At 35.1% G+C, this 19,679-nt stretch overlaps 1 pseudogene; it reads right to left on the bottom strand.

Moving 5' to 3' along the window:
- The window catches only part of LOC116869861, a 45,066-nt pseudogene extending 31,785 nt beyond the window's left edge, over nucleotides 1-13,281 (bottom strand).
- Between the last annotated feature and the right edge of the window lie 6,398 nt (nucleotides 13,282-19,679).

The following is a 19,679-nucleotide window of genomic DNA, read 5'->3' as shown; positions in this document are numbered from 1 at the left end:
AGAAGTAGAAAGAGAACAGAAGACTGTGTTTACACATTAACCAGGTAATGACCATTTATATTGTTTCCAGTTTGGTGCAATTGTGAATAAACTACTATAAGCATTCAGATATAGGGGTGTGTGTGTGTGTGTGTGTGTGTGTGTGTGTGATTTCTTCTCTCTTTTGTTTGTACCTAGGTCTAGGATTTCTGGGTTGTTGACAAGTGTAACTTAAGTTTATATAAAACTGCCAAATGGTTTTTCAAAATGGCTATACCATTTTCATTAACACCAGCAGTGTGTGAGTAATAGTTGGTCTCTATTCATTGCAGGACCTGGCATTGTCAGCTAGTTTGTTTTGTTTTAATTTGAGCTGCTCTAAAAGTGTGTTGTGATGTGTAATTTGCATCACTCTAATGACATATGTTATTGGGCGTCTTTTCATGTAGTTACTTGTAATCCATATCTCCATGGTGGTAAATCACCGACTTAAATCTTGTGCCAACTTTTTAAATTAGGTTCCTTATTTTCTAATTACCAAGTTGTAAAAGTCCTTCATATATGTTGGAGAAGGCTATTTTTTTTCCAATTATATATTTTATATATTTTTTTCTTTATGATTTGAGCTTTCTGTATTCTGTCTAAGAAAACTGTCCTTAACTCAAGGTCACAAAAATCTGTCCTATGTTTTCTAGGATTTCTGGGGTTTTACAACTCCGAGTTTTGCATTTGGCCTATTTTCCATTTCCAGTTCATTTTTATATTTGGTATGAAAAATAGGTTGAGAGTTTCTGTTTTGTTTTGTTGGCTTGCTTCTTTTCTTTATATGGATATCGAATTATCCCAATGCCATATATTATTTTAAATATTTATTTATTTATTTTAGAGAGACACTGTGTGAGAGTATGTGGGAAGGACAGATGAAGAGGGAGAGAATCTCAAGCAGACTCCCCACTGAACTCGGAGCCTGATGTGGGGCTCCAACCTACAACCTGAGATCATGATCTGAGCCCAAATGAAGACTCAGACACTTAACCAACTGAGCCACCCAGGCATCCATCCAGTACCATATTTTAAAAATAATATCCCTTTACCACTGAATTATCGAGTGAAAAATCAACTGATTATATGTATATGAGCCTATTTCTATTCTATTAATTGATGTCTCTATCAATTTTAATGTTATTTTTGTTATTGTAACTTTATACTTAGTCTTAAAATCAGGTTGTGAGAGAACACCAACACTGCTACTTACAAAAAAAAAAAAAATGTTTTGACTAGTCCATATTCTTTGCATTTTTATAAATATTTTAGGATTGATTTGTCAGTTTCTATATTATTGCATAGTTTCTGACAAGTAGTCTGTAAAACAGTGTATTTCTTTTATGTAATCGATCTTCTCTTTCTCTGGTTTCCTTCAGTATTTTTGTTTTGGTTAAAAGCAGTTTAGTATGTGTGTGTATGTGTCCTGTTTGGGCTTCTTAAAGTTTCTTGGATCTGTGGTTTGATATCTTTCATTCTTTTTGGAAAGTTCTTATCCATTATATTTTCAAATAGTTCCTCTACCCATTTCCTATCTTTCACTTTTTTCTTTCTAGGATATAATTAAAGATATGTTAGATTATCTGATATTGTTGCATAGTTCCTGGATGCTCTGTTCCTTTCTTCTCACTTTTCCCCCCCTCTATGTATATGCCAGTTTAAATGATTTTAAGGAATGATACATTCCTGATATTTTTCTCAGTGATATTTTCCTCAGCTGTCAGTTTATTTTCTGAGCTGTTCAAAGGCACTCTTTATCTGTGATGGTGTGTGTGCCATGTGTATGTGGATATAAGTCTAGATTTCTTTTTTCATTATATTATTAGAGTTTCTGATTCTCCACTAAAATTTTTCATCTGTTCATACATGTGGTCCACTTTTTCCACTAAATCCTTTAGCATGTGAAACATAGTTATTTATAAATCTCAAATAGTTCTGACATCTTGATCATCTCTGATCTGGTTCTGTTGATTGCTGTATTTGTTGACAAATGGGTGGGTTTTCCTTGCTTTCTGTATACTGTATGCTTTTAATTGAACATTATGTGTAGAACCATACAGACATAGTGTGTAGAACATTATGTATATAATGAAATAAGTATCGCTTATGATATTTATTCTTTTGTCATAAGGCTTTAGTCATTAATGACTGTTAGGTCATTATACCTTTCTGGTATTATATGCTTCAATTCTTCTAGTGGTGAATTACATTGATTTGGGCTGAGGGATTGGTTTGTTAGATGTTTTCCTTAGTATTTCTGTCCCATCTCAGCTTTCAGTCATCCCTCCATGCATGCTGCTGCATGGCTGCTCTTTCTCCACCCTCTTGTCCTTCCTCTGATGGTATATGGCTGTTGTTTGTTCCCCATGTTCTTCCTGGGAAATGGAAAGGTTCTCTGGATACCAGGGTCTCATATGTGGGTTTTCCATTCACTCTCTGTCACAGCAAAACTCTGACTTGTGTCTTAGGCAGGAATTTCTCCTCCCTTAGAAGTAGCAGACCTCTAATGGTATTGGTATAGGGATAAATATAGTATAAAATCCTGGGCAAGGAATTTTCCTATCCCCCACTCACCCCACTCATGAGTAAGTATTTTTTTTTTTTACTCTCTTCTTTCAGCCAGTTCAGATACTCTGTATATTTGTTCTCTTCTTGTCACCATGTCCAGTCTTAGCTGTCTTCACAGAATAAAGCTAGGAAATTTTATAGAATTGGTTTTCTGGTTTTCTATCAATGTCAGGATGGAAGCAATACTTTTAATTTTAAATATTTATTTGAATCTATTCTCCCTTATATACCTTGTAATGTGATCTTCATTTCTGATATACTTTTCTTCTTTTTCTTATAATTCTTGAATTCAGTCAATTCTTATTTAAAGTTATCCTGACTTTTTATACATTTATGTTATTAGATTCTGAACTTCTGATCAAGGGATTTTGTTTTGTTTTGATTTTCTCATATCTCCAAATGCTTAAGGAATATTATTTCTGTTTGAGGAATCATATTACACTTTTCTGCTTTATGGTTTTTGGGTGAGGAGAATACTCAGCAGCTGAAATTATTTGATTTAAATTTTTTGTTATCATTTTACAGTATTTTCCTGTAATTGTAATCTGCTTTTTTTCCATTTCTCTTTAATTCATGGTTGGGGTTGCTAGTTCAAGAGTGCCCTCTTCTGTTATTTTAATAAAACACAGATATTTTGATGGATAATAATAAGGAGTGGGTAAGGTTATTACCAATTTTTCATAATTTTTTTCAAAATTCTTAATTTCTTTCCTCTTACTTCCTTCTTTGTCTCATTGTCACATATCTGAAGGATACTATTCCTTCTCCATAAATCTGATTTATCCTAAGAACAATGATTCCTCAATGATGTTATTTCTGGCCCCACTCACTTTGAAGACCCTTCCCTGTAGACAGTGGAGTAAACTACCAAATTCCACCCTTCCCTGTAGACAGTGGAGTAAACTACCAAATTCCAGCTCTGTGTTCAGTATTTTGCCTCTTCCTCTGTGACTTTATTTCTTCTGAGAGTAATTTATGTTTTGATCTAAATTTCTCCACCCATCTGCTCTTTTTTATGAAGTATTTTATACCTCCCTATATGCTCAGTCTATATGCTCAGTGTCAGCAAGAACATTCTAGAATTTGGTTTATTATTCTACTTAGAAATCACCTGAAATCTTAATGGTTTTCTATTCTGTAATGCTAAAAGTGTAAGTCAGGTAGAGTTGAATTTGCAAATCTGGTTTGTTATATGGTTTGGGTTTTTGAGGTTTTTTTGTGGGATTGGGGGGACTTAATGTATGAAGAGAAATAAAATCGGGCATCCACTATTCAAATTTTAGTATATTCATAAAATATAATATCACAAAGCACAAAAATAGAATGAGTTTTTGATAAATATAATATGGATGAAACTCAAAAACATTATTTTTAAATTTTTAAGATTTTTTTTTAATTTTTAAGTAATCTCTACACCTAATATGTTCAAACTCACAGCCCAGAGATCAAGAACCACATGCTTTTTTGTGTGAACCAGCCAAGAATACTCCAAAACATTATTTTGAGTTGAAAATAGCTAAATGCAACTATATACATGCTCTATGTGATTATTTTTATAATGTTCCACAACAGCCAAAGTCAATTTTGTGATATAAATAAGTTGTTGCCTGGGACAGGCCATAGATGGAATTCACTGCAAAAGAACACAGGTAATTGAAATGATGAAAATATTCTATATCTTGACTACTGAGGAGACAGCTAGACAGGTATACACGTTTCTCAAAACTCATCAAGATTTATACTTAAAATGTATTCATTTCGTGGTATGTAAATTTTACTCAAATAAAATCAATTTTTTAAAAATTCAATATCTGGGTTTAATAGCAGATTAAGTATAAATGATGAGAAAATTGATGAAGGATTAGAAAGATAAAATATGGACACTATAAAAAGAAAGATGACACTTAGAAAACAGTAAAAAGATATCCAGTAATGTATATTTAGTAAAAGTTCTGGAGGTCAAGAAGAAACAGAGAGAACACAGTGAAGGAAGTATCCAAAGAAGAAATGAGTGTGAATTTTCCAGAAAAGAGCAAATAATAAGCCTTTACATTGAAGAAGAAAACAGGAATGAGTGGAATCATTTTTTTTAAATCTGCATCAAAACATTGTAATGAAACTGTAGAGTTCAAAAAACAGAGAGAAAATCTGAAGAGAGGGCATGAAAACAAAAAAGAAAAATTGAATGACAAGCAATATTCTCATAGTAAAAATGGATGACAGAAAACGAGGAAGACCTGTCAGCATAAAATTCTATACCTGCCTAAATGATCACTCAAAAACAAAGGCAAAATAAACATGAATTCACATGAAGATAAACTGAGAGTGTTTCCTATTCATTGACTGATAAATGCTGAAAAATTTACAAAAGATGTAATTCAGTAAGAAAGGAAAAAAAGCAAAAATGTTGATAAAAATTGTAAAAAGAAACCACTGGGATGAAAATATTTCGGCACAACCTTAGAGATACAGTAAAAAAAACAGTCAAGAAAGCACAGGAAGTTGTCAATTATATGTTAATTCATTTTCTTTAAAATAGAAAAAAATAGACAGTAAATGAATTATCTGAAAGGAAAAAGAAAAGTATGGTTATATTTCAAAACTGAAGAGGATGAAAGACAAGGACTCTGAGAAAGAAAATAGGATATATAGCAATAATAACTAAAATATTTGTAAAGGGGATGTGTTATCAACAACACAGGTTCTAGAACATGCATATTTCAGTTCTTGATCTATCACTTTCCAATTGTGTCACTGGGTAAGTGACTAAGATATTTCAGTTTCCTCTTCTGCAAAATGAAAAAACATCATAGTGCCTACATCAGAGGGTTATTTAAGAAGTAAATGAGGACAGCTTCTCATGAAAGCTATGGCCTATCATTATTCTCAGTGCTTGATAATACTTAGGTATTTTGATTCTGAAAAATAAGTGAAACTGAAGTGGATTTTCTTTGCTCAGGGTGTTTATTTCTCCTAGTAATGGAGATTCCAGAAATTCCCACATGAGTTTTTACTAGCTATGACCTCGGACAATTCCCCTGACGGTTATGAGGCTCAGGTTCTCATCCATTAGAAGGAAATAAGACTGCCTATTTGTCAGTACTGTTGTGATGAACAAATGAGTCAACCAGGATAAAATGTTTGAATGATCAGATGAATTTTTTTTTTTATTGTGTTATGTTAGTCACCATGCAGTATTAAGGAGGGCACGGACTACATGGAACACTGGGCGTTATATACAAACAACGAATCATGGAACACTAAATCAAAAACTAATGATGTACTGTATAGTGACTAGTAAGATGAATTCTTTGTAATTATGTACATGGCTCAAGATGATCTAGACTTTATCTCATATTAGTCTCATTTCTCACTCCTCTCCAGCCCCATTCATCTCCTTGCTCTTGCATGAATATACCAATACATTCCCAAGTTGGAACCTTTGCATTTGCTCATGCTTGGATATTGTCATGATTGTCCCACACTTTCCTTAGGTCTTTACTCAAAAGTAATCCTCTCAGTAAGGAGTCTTTTGACTACTATTGCCTACAAACACTTCATAACCACATTTCCATCTGGTCTTCTTCCAAAATGCCATATATTATACTTATTTATCTCACTTTTCTGTTTGTCCTCTACTGGAGTGTATTTTTCATGAAGGAAGAGAATTTTTAGGTTTTTTTTTTTTTTCCTTCTATTACTGTTCCTTTATCAGTTCCTGGTACACAACTGGCTTTTTTTTTTTTTTTTTTAATTAAGCTTTACACCCAATGTGGGGCTTAAACTCACAACACTGAGATCAGGAGTCACATGCTCTACTGTTTGAGCCAGCCAGGTGCCCCTCACAACTGGCATTTAATAAACAGTAGTTGAATGAATCATTTGAAGGCTCTGTTTCAGATAAATATCTCATGTGTTTTCTCCTATTTCCTCCACACTGTCTGCCTTCTACATCCTCATCATCTTCATCCAGTGAAGCCCTGAAATTCTGATGTCAAGGCCTTCCAGCTATCAGCCCTGGGGATGCCAGGCCCTACCCTTTAGCTCTGACTGTACAGCCATGCCTGTAAGTCACTTCTTGGCACATCACACATGCTGTGTGATCTGGCATCCCAAATACCCTCCCAATGGGCAAGTGATGTAACCCAAAAGGCCAGAGAAGTTAACCCCTCTCTAGTGATGAACTTGGAACAAAAGGAAATGAGAGTGGGAAGGGGTGTGCAGGCAGCACTACTCAGAGATATGGATTCTCTGCAATCCTTTGGTCTGGGCAGACGTACCTGCCAAGCAATCTACAGGGTCTCTCTGTGGCTTATTCTGAAGGAAGAGCACATAGCGTGACACACCACATCATTTTGTTTTGTTGCTCTCCCCAACCATTACTCCCACTTTCCTTCTTTTTTTGTTTTTTGTTTTTTGGTTGTTGTTTTTTTTTGGGGGGGGGGGTTGTTGTTGTTCGTTTGTTTTTTTCCCTGAGTTTGTACCTTTCAAGTCAGGCACCAGGAGTGTAATCTTTGCCTCATTCTCTGTTTTCTGAAGAACCTGAGCTAAGACAGAGCCTTTAATGTTCCCATTTCTTTGTATTCAAGGGGCAAACAATATTAATCAGTTTGTAGGTGAAGATAGAGTGGTATGATCCCTTGTCACTGGAGTCAAATTGAACCAGGTTTCAATGCCAACTGTACATTTCTATGCAATAGTTCTATGGAAGGGCAGGAGCATGACACTGTGACATGTGTTCTGGCAGGGTACATCCTTGCCAGCCATCAGTCTAGATTGTGAAAGTTTGTTGGACAATTTTTCATGTGTCCTGGGAAATGTTAAATGATAGAATCTGTCCTCTAAACAAGGTACTGTGATAGAAAACTTGTGCTGTCTCTATTATGCCATATTGCCTCTCAGCAGATATAACTAGCTAAGTAACAACTCATCATAAAGAGAAAACAAACAAGCAAAAAAAGTCACATTGCCTACCTTCTTATGGTGGCCAGTTTTATTTAGAAAATATGGTACTTTGTTTTTAATAAAAGGCAATATCCTATTCCTATTACCTAGCTGTACCGACTCTAATAAAAATCTAAGGATTATTAATATATAGCTCATTTGAGGAGATGAATAGTGTAAAAGACATGGCACTTTCATTGTAACAGCTTACAATACATCTTTAATGAACATGTCTAACAAAATAGATAGGAAGAGGCAAAACTTATGAAAATTAAGACCAATCAATTCTTGATTTGTTTTTGGCCCACTGTCTTCATTTCTCCTTAAACCTGAACATTTCATTTGAGGTGAATTAATAAACATACAAACAGAAGATAGAACAATAAAACACAAAGACAGTGCTTTCTCTGGTGTTTATTTTTAAAAATTTAATTGCTGTGTCTCCAGTGGAAAATGAACCCATGAATTTAGCAAACAGAAGAATCCATTTCTACTTCAAATAGAAACATCCATGTTTGCAACCAGATTTTTTTTTTTTAAAGAGAGAGCGATGAAACAAATTCATTCTGCTTTAGAATTCAACATATTCTCTGTCCATCCCTTCTTTCTAATTTCCCCTCTAACCCGTAATGTTTGTGTTATGGAAAAAAAAGCACATATTTATTTAAATGGTGCTGACACACACTGAGAATTTTTAAACATGTTTGTTTATACATGCTCCTTCCTCAGCCATCAATTTTTTCCATATAGCCTTTGAAAAATAGAGGGATTTTGCGTAATGGTAGCATGGGCCACTTGTGTGGTATAAATATATATATATTGCTAAGTCAACATTATATACACATAAAATATATACATAACACTAAGTCTTGCTTATACAAGAGCTAAAGTAAAGACAGTGCCTTCTGGCTTAGCTCAGAAAATGTAATTTCTATAATGAATCATTTTTTTCCTTATATCCTTGATAGTCTAGACCCAGACAATAAGATGAAACTTTCACACGGAAAAAGGGAACTAGGCGGAGCAATACCATCAAAAACTAAATGGACCCCAAACCAATGAATGCTAAATAGTCAAACATCATAATAAGGGAAGTGATTTTTTATTTAAGCCACTCCATTTTCAACATTCATCAGAGTAAGAGAGAAGTTTCCATTAGTTTTTTATGGATGGTAACTAGATCTGCTTTCTTTAACATTCCAAAGCCAGCCTGGGTATGGTAATGCTTGTCATTACTCTGAGTAGCTGTAGGGTTCTAAAGACTCACTGTGTCTGTCTTCTGCTTATCACCCTAAAGAGATTAATCTCTAAACAATGATCTTCTGGTACTGTTAACCTTGGGTTTGAACTTTTAGTCCATCAAGAAAGAAAGGGCAGATTCAGAATGGCGGAGAAAATATCTAAAGTTTATAAAGGAAAACAGAAACTGGTTTCCTGATATAATAAATCCTCACCATAAACAATCACTCACTACAAAAGGAAAGGGCCACAGTAGGGTGTTGTTCTTACCTATCCTTTGTCACTTATTTCCCCCAGGAATCACCTACTGGTAACTCTGAAAAGTGTCTTAGCAAAGAGTAGTCCAAAAAAATTCATGAGGATGTTTCTTTTCTTTTCTTTCTATCAGCTTCTGCCCAGATTTTGATGATGATTGGAAGCAAGTTCTATGTTCACAGCAATTTATCTTTCTACATTACCTGTTTCTAGGTGATAAATATGTCATTTTCAAATTAGTGTGGCATTTGTTCAGTTAATTATATGCATTAGGACTTATTCTGACAAGAATGTAATTTTCACTACACACATGCTAAAGCAGAAATCTTCCAGTACATTAAATTTCATAGGCTTTTCCTACTAAACAAAACCTTAAAAGGAACATTTTCTGGGAAAATAATGAGAACTTTGAAGAAACATCAAATACCATCCCACCCCTCCACAAAAATGCTTAGAAAGAAGAAAAAGAATGTAGCTCTCTTTCAAATTAGAGAGAATCACCTAAAAACACCTGCAAAAGTCCTCATTCTTATCCTTCCATAACTTACAGCCTTAGTTATGACTTTAGAATTTATTTCAGTCTCCAACTATAGAGCTGTATATTAATTATAATACAAGCTTATCAATTCTGCACTATCTTCCATCTGCATTATTTCTGTAAATTACAATTATCAACATTTCTGGTTTTAATGTATTTCTTCTTTCATTTCAAAGTTTTATAGGGCTTTATCCTCTTTATACCATCTTGCTATAAAGAATAAAAAGCCGAAGTGCTCATTAGCTTATTATAACAATAACTGACAAACTTGCAACCAAAAAGCCACCTCTCAAATTTTACTTTTATTTTTGGACTCAGTTAAAATACTTCTAAAATATGCATGCATTGACTTTGAGAAGATGTAATTGTGATATTAAATTTTATTGAAATTTCTCAGGTCCTGATTTGTGTACCGGCTTGTGCTCTGAGTTCCCACGAAGCAGTAAAACGTTTAAAATACTGTCTGTGCAAATGTAAAATTTATGAATTCACACATCTCTGGTTGATTTATGTGAAATAATAATGCACTATTTAATGCTTAAACATGGCTAGAAGCAATGCTAGGCTATCAAGATGTACAATGGAATAATAGATTTATAAGACGGATAACCTTCTTGCCTAGAGAAGCTTGTTTAAAGGTGTTGTACAGATATATTAAACTATATGTAATTTTATACTAACTTAATGCTGTAGGCCTCTACTGCAAGCAATAAAAGATTACAACCGTGGCATTTGCAATAATAAAATGATCTGGCTATTCAACATAAGGTATGTATCTGAGAAGTAAAAAGAGATGAGGAACTTATTTAAAAGTTTTGTCCTTTTCGTTCATTGCTCTGTACAAAATATTTTTTTTTCTTTAATGTGGTCAACATAGCTCCAAGCCCAGCAGTTGTCTGTCATCATTGTAACTGAGGGGAAGATTTCCACGAGGGGAATAATTGGATGTTTCCAGGAGGCCTCCAGGCACATTTAATTATCACCCGATTTGCTTAGAAAACTAACTAAAAACTTATTAGGATGAGATCTAAGAGAAAATTATAACTGGCAGTTTTCTGGTAGACACTCTACCCTTTTTTATTATATTATACATGTTTTTCTTTTTTTTTTTTTAAATCAGGAAAGGAAATGTTTCTTTGGTCTGAGTCTTTGGTTGTTTGATCATTGAAAGGTAAGCGCTGAGATGCATTAGTTTGACTTTCACACTCACACGAATTAAAAGATAGACAAAGAATTTAGAATTTTTCAGTTATTATTTCCATCATATGATGCTTTGAATTTGGTAGTGATTTGGTCTCAGAATTTAAGCCCCTTACACATAGTGTGCTGAATTAATGACAAAACCTCCAAAATAGAGCTCTGAATAAGGTAATGAACACATTTCAAAGATCTCCATTTGTATCGCAATTTTGCCTAAATTCCAGATAATTTCTTTCACATGCTAGTAAATAGCAATTCAATAAACTGATTTTAATAACCAATGAATTCTCAAAAAGAATCCAATGAATTAATTGAAAAGCAAAAAAATTTCCTTCAAGGACTACAAAATTTTAAATCTCCTTTGAAGTAATAAAATTTTGACAAATCAGAACATGAATACAATTGATTAACAGGGTCACTAACCAAAAAGTTAGAACAGGATGAATGACCAATTACAGGGAAATAAAGATTAGTACAACCTGCAAAATGTCCAGTTGAAATCAAATTAAAATTTGATGACATTTTCAGAATAACAAGGAGATAACTTTTCTTTTAGTTTCCCAAACTCAGCTGCATATCAGCTGCATATCTGCAGATCTACATTGCCTACTTAAGATGAAGTTTTTATAGTCTGACAGTGATATCAGTTATGCTGATTTTAAAGTCAGCTCTATTTGTCAGAAAATAGCCTGGTCACACATTAACCACCAAATGTTCAGCTCCCTTTCTGTGTCTACAGTTAGTTTCTAAAGCACAAAATCGCAACATTGTTTGTGGTATTTCAGCAACGTTTATTCCCAGCATACACACCCAGTGGAAACTCATATAATTAAGAAATATCTCAGTGCTGAAATATCGTCTTATGGAGGACACTGTTGAGTGATTTTCAACATCTTCAACATTGCCCTTAAGACATGTATAATATCCAAACAGCCAGAAATCTAGTAAACTAGTTGAAACATGTCAAAATATGCGGTCAGTCTGAGGTTTGGAGGTATAGCTTGTGTCCTTTATAACCAGGTTTCCTAAAAGCTACATCTGCCTGAAGTTTCCTAAAGTGTTATCAACTGAAACTGTGTGAACAGATAACCGAAGGTCTCTTTATAAAGAGAAGACAGGAGAAAAAAGGATGATGGCATCATTCACCCTTGATGGCTAAGTGGATTCAAACGTATTCTATCCTTAAAAACATGAATACAAATACAAAAGGTCTGATGTAACTAGGAAATATATTTGCCAAGAGCCATTGTCTTTGGGTATTCAGGACTGGGAGATGGGACAACTCCTTTTGGATCTCTGCCAAATGGAACCAATAGAAGTAGCCCAGCCTAGAGGCACCTGGGTGGCTCAGCAGGTAAATATTGGCCTTCCGTTTGGGTCATGATCCAGGGTCCTGATATCAAGCCCCATGTCGGACTCCCCACTCAGCGGGGAGTTTGTTTCTTCCTCCTCCCTGCTCATGCTTGCCCTCTCTCTCTCTCTCTCTGAAATAAACAAAAATCTTAATAAAAAAATAATAAATAGCCCAGCCTCTCCCTTCCCCCTGACATTATTGTCTTCTCATCCTGCCCTCTTGTCATCACACTTGTCTAGTACCTGAATTATTATGTATTCATTTGTTTATCCTTTTGTGACTCTCTCAATTTCAGTGCAAGCTCTGTGGGCTCAGAGTATACTTTGTTCATATACCTCTGGATACCCAGAGCCACACTGGGCACCTGGGAGCATTTCTTAAATAAATATTCATTGAACAAATGAATGGCCACTTTCACTAACTCTTTAGCCCTGGACAAATAATTGAATTCTGGTTCTCAGGCTCCCCCTAATTTTATGAATAAGGGAACTGGACTGACTAATCTCTCAGATTAAAATGCCTCTATTTTATTAAAATGCTTTAATTTTAAACCCTCTAGATTAGACATCCTTTCTAAATTATGTTATGTTTTCAGAATTTGTTTCAACAAATATTATTTAACTGCATTACTGGTTGTGATTATTCTCCAGATTACAGTGGCAAAAAAATCATACTCTTCTATTTTTAATAATTCATATTTGTGATTTGTGTTCAGCTACTCAAATTTTTTTTAAAAAATACAGTGATTTTTCCAGTTATGAGTATATTACCTTTCAGGTCCAAATTCGCCCTTCAAGGCTCTGCCTTGTGATACTGAAGCTGGGTTCTCCAAACATTTCTTTGTCTACTGGCATCACGGTAAAGTTTGTCAGCAGAGGCTGAGAGAGGGCTACTGGGGCAGAAGAGCCTCTTCTTCTATTCAGTGTGCTCTCCTCCCTCCTGAGCACCCAGTGGTGCCCAGAGACCTGACAAGTTTCAGCAGCGCACCTGCAGCAGCCTCCAAGCAAGTTTGGCTGGTCCCGCAGTCAGTATCCCAGAGTATGGAAGACCTGTAGAAGACAGCTTCCCTTTGTGCTCTAGCTGATTCCTGGTGAATGGCACTGGCATCCCAGCCCGAGGTTTCCTGCTTACCAGCCTGAAATTCTTCAGCAAACTTCACCATCCAGGGGCCAGTGACACACACTCTACAAATGTGTTCTTTCCTTGGGTGCTTTGCCTTAGTCACAGTCAGTAGCTACTCTTATCCATTCTTTCTGTATTCCTTCGAGTTCCCTTTACCTGTTAGTAGTTAATTCCTAGTTACCAAGTAACAGTTTTTTATAATAAACTTCACTTGCTTGAATTACCATGTGTGGTTTTGTTTTTGTTTTGTTTTGTTTTGTTTTTGTCTCCTAGCTGAACTCTGATATAGAGACTTTTATTTATATTTTTTTTGAAGATTTTATTTATTTACTTGACAGAGAGAAAGAGAGAACACAAGCAGGGAGATCAGGAGAGGGAGAAGCAGGGAGCCCAATGTGGGACCTGATCCTAGGAGCCTAGGATCATGACCTGAGCTGAAAGGCAGATGCTTAACTGACTGAGCCACCCAGGCACCCCTACTTATTTTTTAAAAGATTTATTTATTTATTTATTTATTTATTTATTTGAGAGAGAGAGAGAGAGAGAGCCAGTGGGGAAACGGGGTGGGTGGGGAGAGAGAGAATCTCAAGCACACTCCCCACTGAGCTCAGAGACCAGCACAGGGTTCAACTTCATGACCCTGAGGTCATGACTTGAGCCAAAACCAAGAGTCAGATGCTCAACTGACTGAGCCACCCAACCTCCCCTGAGTGATGTAGAGACTTAAAAAAAAAAAAAAAGACTTATTTAATCAAAATTAAAAGCATATATACTATTACCTCAAATTATAGTAATATCTCTATCTCAATTTTATAAATTTTGGAAGTTCTTATAATTTTGAGACTTTTTTCTTTCTTAAAATGCCCCATAAAATAGAAAAGTCTGAAGTCTAAAAAACTTGATTTCTTAGTTTCTAGTTTTATACACGGGGATTGTTTTCAAAAGGAAGATAGATTTATTTTTTGTGAGAAAGTGAAGGAAACCAAATTTAATAAATACACAAGTCCCTAGAGTCTAATTTGCTTTATAACAGAGGATAAAAACTGATTCATAAAATGCCTTCATGTAGATTATTACATATTCCCTATGCAAGGTTACACATATGTACAGACCTTCAGAGACATATACACTCAGTGATAATAGCTTAAGCAGAATTAGGCATGGGTGCTTTCTAGTTAGAATATGGTATTTCATAAACCACATGAATCTTATGGAATATTATATGGCTTAATGCAAAACATACAATAAATCTTCATAGGACTGTGATATTTTTTCTACTCGTAAAATAACTCTTTAAATTGTACAACATTTATATTCTGATGAAACCCCTCTCCTAAGTTTCAAAAGTTAAATGTGATCTTCAGTACTTGTCAACTTTGTTCTTTCACTGAGACAGAAGAGAATGTCATCTGACAAAAAAACGTATATACTTGTATTATATTCCTTGAGGTTTTACATCTATAACCTTCATTATTCAAGTCAGAACTGGAACCAGGGGCCCTCCTTTAAACATCAGCTGAAACTTCTAAATAAATAGCATTTTTCAAATTTTAGTAAATATTGCTCTTTTACTACTACTTAGTAAATATTTTGAAAGTGCTATCCCTATGAAGGAAGGGAAAATAGGATAACAATAAAGCATATAACCACAGTAAACCATGTTGTACATTGAGGGCAGTCTGGATGAAAGAATACAAGAGGGATATATTACAAAAGAGCAAGCTCTACATGAGTGGAGATGGAATTAGATGTTATTCTTGCCTGGCAAACAGGCCAGTGAGTTCATCCCCTATGTCTTTACCATGAGGTGGCAGTTCCACTTAATTTCTCCCTCTAGGACCTTATTGCTATTTCAGTCTCTGGGTCCACACCTCTCATTTTACAAGCAAAAATCCTAAGATCTGTCTAGGTTAAGTACAGGGTTACGTGGCTAATTAGTGGGCTGAGCTTTAATTCAGTAAGAAAGGCAGTTCCATTAATCAAACTGGGTACAGCGATACTGTGGCAGGAACTGCTAGTTGCCTCGCAAAACCCAGCACTGCCTCCGTACCTCTAGCTTAACATAGAACCCCATTTTTGAGATGGGCACATTCTGCCCAGACTCCTTGGCACCTACATGTGGCCATGACATGATTTGGCCTATGTAAATGATGTTTCTTCTCTGTAAATAGAAAATTTGTATGTGATTTCCAAGAAATAGTAGTAGAGGTATAAGGCACAACCTTTTCTAGTATCTTGCTGTTCTTGCCAACTCTAAACTAAGCAGCCATCAGTCATATAGCCATCTTGGCCCCTGGAGTGAGGCACTAAATATGGCTAAGCAACAAGACAGAAGGAACATGGATCTTGGATACAGTGGAGCCACAATGCCAGGCTTGGAACGTTGGCCTCAGGACTTCTACATGAAAAAGAAATTATCTTGTTGAATCTACAAGTGGGCACATGTAGCCAATCCTAATCCTAACTGGTTCAGATAGTTTCCAACCATGAGTTCTCTAACAGCTGTTCTGAGATAGAAGAGCAAATCTTCATATCCCAGCAATGGGCCCAACGAAAGTCAAAGACCTTGTTTACTCAAAGTGTGATTCACTGACCAATAACAAGGGCACCAACCAGAAGTCCAACTAAAGCCCCAAATCTCATGCATCTCCCCACCAAACCTGAGTCTGCATATGAACAGGATTCCTTATACATGCACGTTGAAATCTGAGAAGCTCTGCTCTAAGATAGCGGTTTTCCCATCACACCTGTCTATGGCAGTTGACCTTGTGGGGTAGACAATTTTACTACAGGATCTTTCGTCTAATACCAACAAACAGCAAGGTCTCTGGCAAGGTGCCCAAATTCAGGTGTTATAGTAGAGACAGTTATCAGGTCAGAGTCTATATTTTAAATTTAAGACTCCTCAAAAAGCAATAGTGAACATGATTTTTTCCTATCTCAGGAAATCCTGGGAACAAGAGAGCCCAATGCTTATTTTTCAATATGAGAAAATGTTTGTTTCCTTTTTTTTTTTTATTTGTGTCATTTTGTAATAGTCCTTTGAAGAAATGGATACAGTTGATCCAGAGGCACATTTATTAATTCCAGTCTACAGTGTTTCCATCCTCTGTGGCTAATTCCAAGATGGAAGCAATACAAGAGCTTAGTGTGTCTTGCTGAGATCAAATAAACTTGCCCATGGTCATATAGCAAGTCAGAGGGAGAAGCTGAACTACCATGAGTCCGAGAAGCACGATTCCTTCTCTCTGACAGAAAAAAAAAAAAAAAAGAATCACTATACAATTCTTATCCAGCAAAAATTCTTTAAAATATTTTTATGGAATGAAAGCTCAGAGTTGTATCATGTCCAAATTGAGTGAATAATTATGATTGTAAAACAGCATACTTATTGAAGTGTTATTTAATGGATATCTTAGCTTCTATAATTATTAATAAAGAAAAATTATGACCAAAACATAATTTTGTTTAAGGATAGGCACTAATAACTTTAATAAACTAAAAAGAACAGTTACCCAAACAACCAACTACGTTCTTATATATCCTTATCCAGATACTGATAATCATGGGGATTATTGTTAACTGATTATTCAACCCTAGTGTTTTTTTAATAATGTTTTAAATAGCTGTGGTTAATGACACAACAGAAGTCAAATAAGACAGACCAAGGTTATAATCCAAGATTTTCAAATGCATCCTAGTAATATATTTGTTTCTTACATGCTTATTTGTAGACTTATTTGCTATAATTAACATACAATAAATTTCACATACTTAAAGAATATAATTGATAACTTTAATACTTGTACACACACCATATCAAGGCAACAAACACAGCCACCACCCCAAATTTCCCTGGTAGCCCGCATTATTCGCTTCCACGTGACCCTCTTCACTCCCTAATGCCTGTGTAGAAGCAACCACTGAGCTGCTTTCTGTCAGTAGACTATTTTGAATTTTCTACAATATTATGGAACTAGAATCATACAATGTGTACTTTTATCAGCCTATCTTCTTCCACTTCACATAATGATTTTGATATTTACCATGCTGTTCCATAAATCACTGTTTCACACTGAGTGATGTTTCGTTATAAGGATATACCACAAATTGTTTATCCATTCACCTGGTGATGGATATGTGTGTTACATCCAGTTTTTAAGTATTCCAAATGAAGTTGCTATGAATGTTCATGTAGAAGTAATTGGGTGAAGACTTTTTTTCTCCACTTTTATTTCTCTCAGTGGAATATCTGGAACTTACGGTAAGTAAATGTTTAAACTTTTAGGAAACTGCCAAACTGTTTTTCCACTTTTCTAAAAAACGTTTTATTTATTTGAGAGATAGAGAGCGAGTAGGGGGAGAGGGGCGGAAGGAGAGCAAGAGAGAGAATCTCAAGCAGAACCTGCACTGTGTGGACCCCAATGCCAACACAGGGATCAATCTTACAACACCAAGATTGTGACCTGACCGGAAACCAAGACTTGGACACTTACTTAACGACTGAGCCACCCAGTCACCCCTGTTTTCCTACTTTCAGTCCCATGCACAGTAAACCAGGGTGAGTTTTTCCACATTCTTACCAACCCTACTGTCAATTTTATTAGATTATTTGCAGTAGGCGAGTAGTGGTTTCTCACTGTGGTTTCAATTCACGTTTTCCTAATGATTAATGATGTCAAGCATCTTCTCCTGTTTATTTGCTATCCATGTATTTTTCTCATGACCTATTCATTCAAATCTTTTCCCATGTTTATTGAGTCATTTGTTTCATTATTATTTATTCTGAGGGTGACTTCTCTTTTTCTTTTTTTTTCAACTTTTTCTTTAAATTCCAGTTAACATACAGTTAATATTGGTTTCAGGTGTAGAATTTAGTGCTAAAATGAACAACATAGGAAACAACAGATGTTGGTGAGGATGTAGAGAAAGGGGAACCTTCTTGCACTGTTGGTGGGAATGCAAATCAGTGCAACCACTCTGGAACACAGTATAGTGTTTCCTCAAAGGATTAAAAAATAGAACTACCCTATGATCCAGCAATTGAAATATTTTTCCAAAGGATACAAAAATGCTGATTTGAAGGGATACATGGACCCTAATGTTTACATCAGGATTATCAACCATAGCCAAATTCCCCAGAGTTCTTTCCATGTTCTGGATATAAATTCTTCATCAAATATATGATTTGCAACTGTATTTTCTTAGTCTGAGGCTTGTTTTTGCATTCTTTTGAGGAAACTCCATACTGTTTTCCAGAGTAACTACACCAGTTTGCATTCCCACCAAAAGTGTATGAGGGTTCCCCTTTCTCCACATCCTCACCAACATCTGTTGTTTCCTACGCTGTTGATTTTCCCCATTCTGACAAATATGAGATGATATCTCATTGTAGTTTTGGTTTTCATTTCCCTAATGGTAAATGATAAGAAGCATCTTTTCATGTGTCTGTATGTCTCCTTTGGAGATATGTCTGTTTCTATCTTATGCCAATTTTTAATTGGATTATTTTAGGAAGGGATGTTGAGTTCTATCAATTCTTTATAGATTTTAGATATTAACCCTTTATCATATATGTCATTTGCAAATATCTTCTATTCCATGGCTTGCCTTTCAGTTGTCTTGTTTCCTTCACTGTGCGGAAGTTTTCATTTTGATCAAGTCCTGACAGTTTTGTTTTGCTTTTGTTTCCCTTGCCTTAGGAGATATATCTAGAAAGAAGCTGCTGTGGCTGATGTCAAAGAAGTCACTGTTACTGCCTGTGTTCTCTCCTAGGATTTGAATGGTTTCAGGTCCCAAATTTAGGTCGTTAATCCATTTTGAATTTACTTTTGTGTATAGTACAAGAAAGTGATCCAGACTTGTTCTTTTTTATATTTCTGTTTTCCCAGTACTATTTGGCAAAGAGACTGTCTTTTCCCATCAGTTATTTTTGGATATGCTTTGTTGAAGATTAATTGACTGTATAATTATGGGTTTATTTCTGGATTTTCTATTCTATTGCATTGATCTATGTGTTAAGTTGTAGGTTTTTATTAGATTCCCTTATCAGATTGAAAAATTTCCCTTTTATTTATAGTTTGCTGAGAATTGTTATCAAAATAAATATTTAATTTTGTCAATGGATTTTCCAGTATCTAGCAAGATGATCATATGTTTTGTTTTGCTTTGGTATGAGACTGTGGTGAATTATGTTGATTGGTTCTCAATTGTTAAACCAACCTTGTGTTCCCAGGGTCAACACTATTTAGTCATATTGCATTATCACTTTTTAAAAAATACTAATAGATTCTATGAGAAAAATTTTGTTATTTTTGCATCTATGTTTATGAAGATTATTGGTCTATATCTTTTTCTTCTAATACCTTTTTCTGGTTTTGATATCTGGTTAATGCTGCTTTCACAGAATGAATTGTTGAGTGCTCTGTCCTGTTCAAT

The sequence above is a fragment of the Lontra canadensis genome, unplaced genomic scaffold (genome assembly GCF_010015895.1).
Source record: "Lontra canadensis isolate GAN:19392208 unplaced genomic scaffold, GSC_riverotter_1.0 scaffold21, whole genome shotgun sequence".
NCBI classification, from domain to species: domain Eukaryota; kingdom Metazoa; phylum Chordata; class Mammalia; order Carnivora; family Mustelidae; genus Lontra; species Lontra canadensis.
Note: the sequence above shows the minus strand (reverse complement) of the source record. Positions and strands in the feature narration are given on the sequence as shown.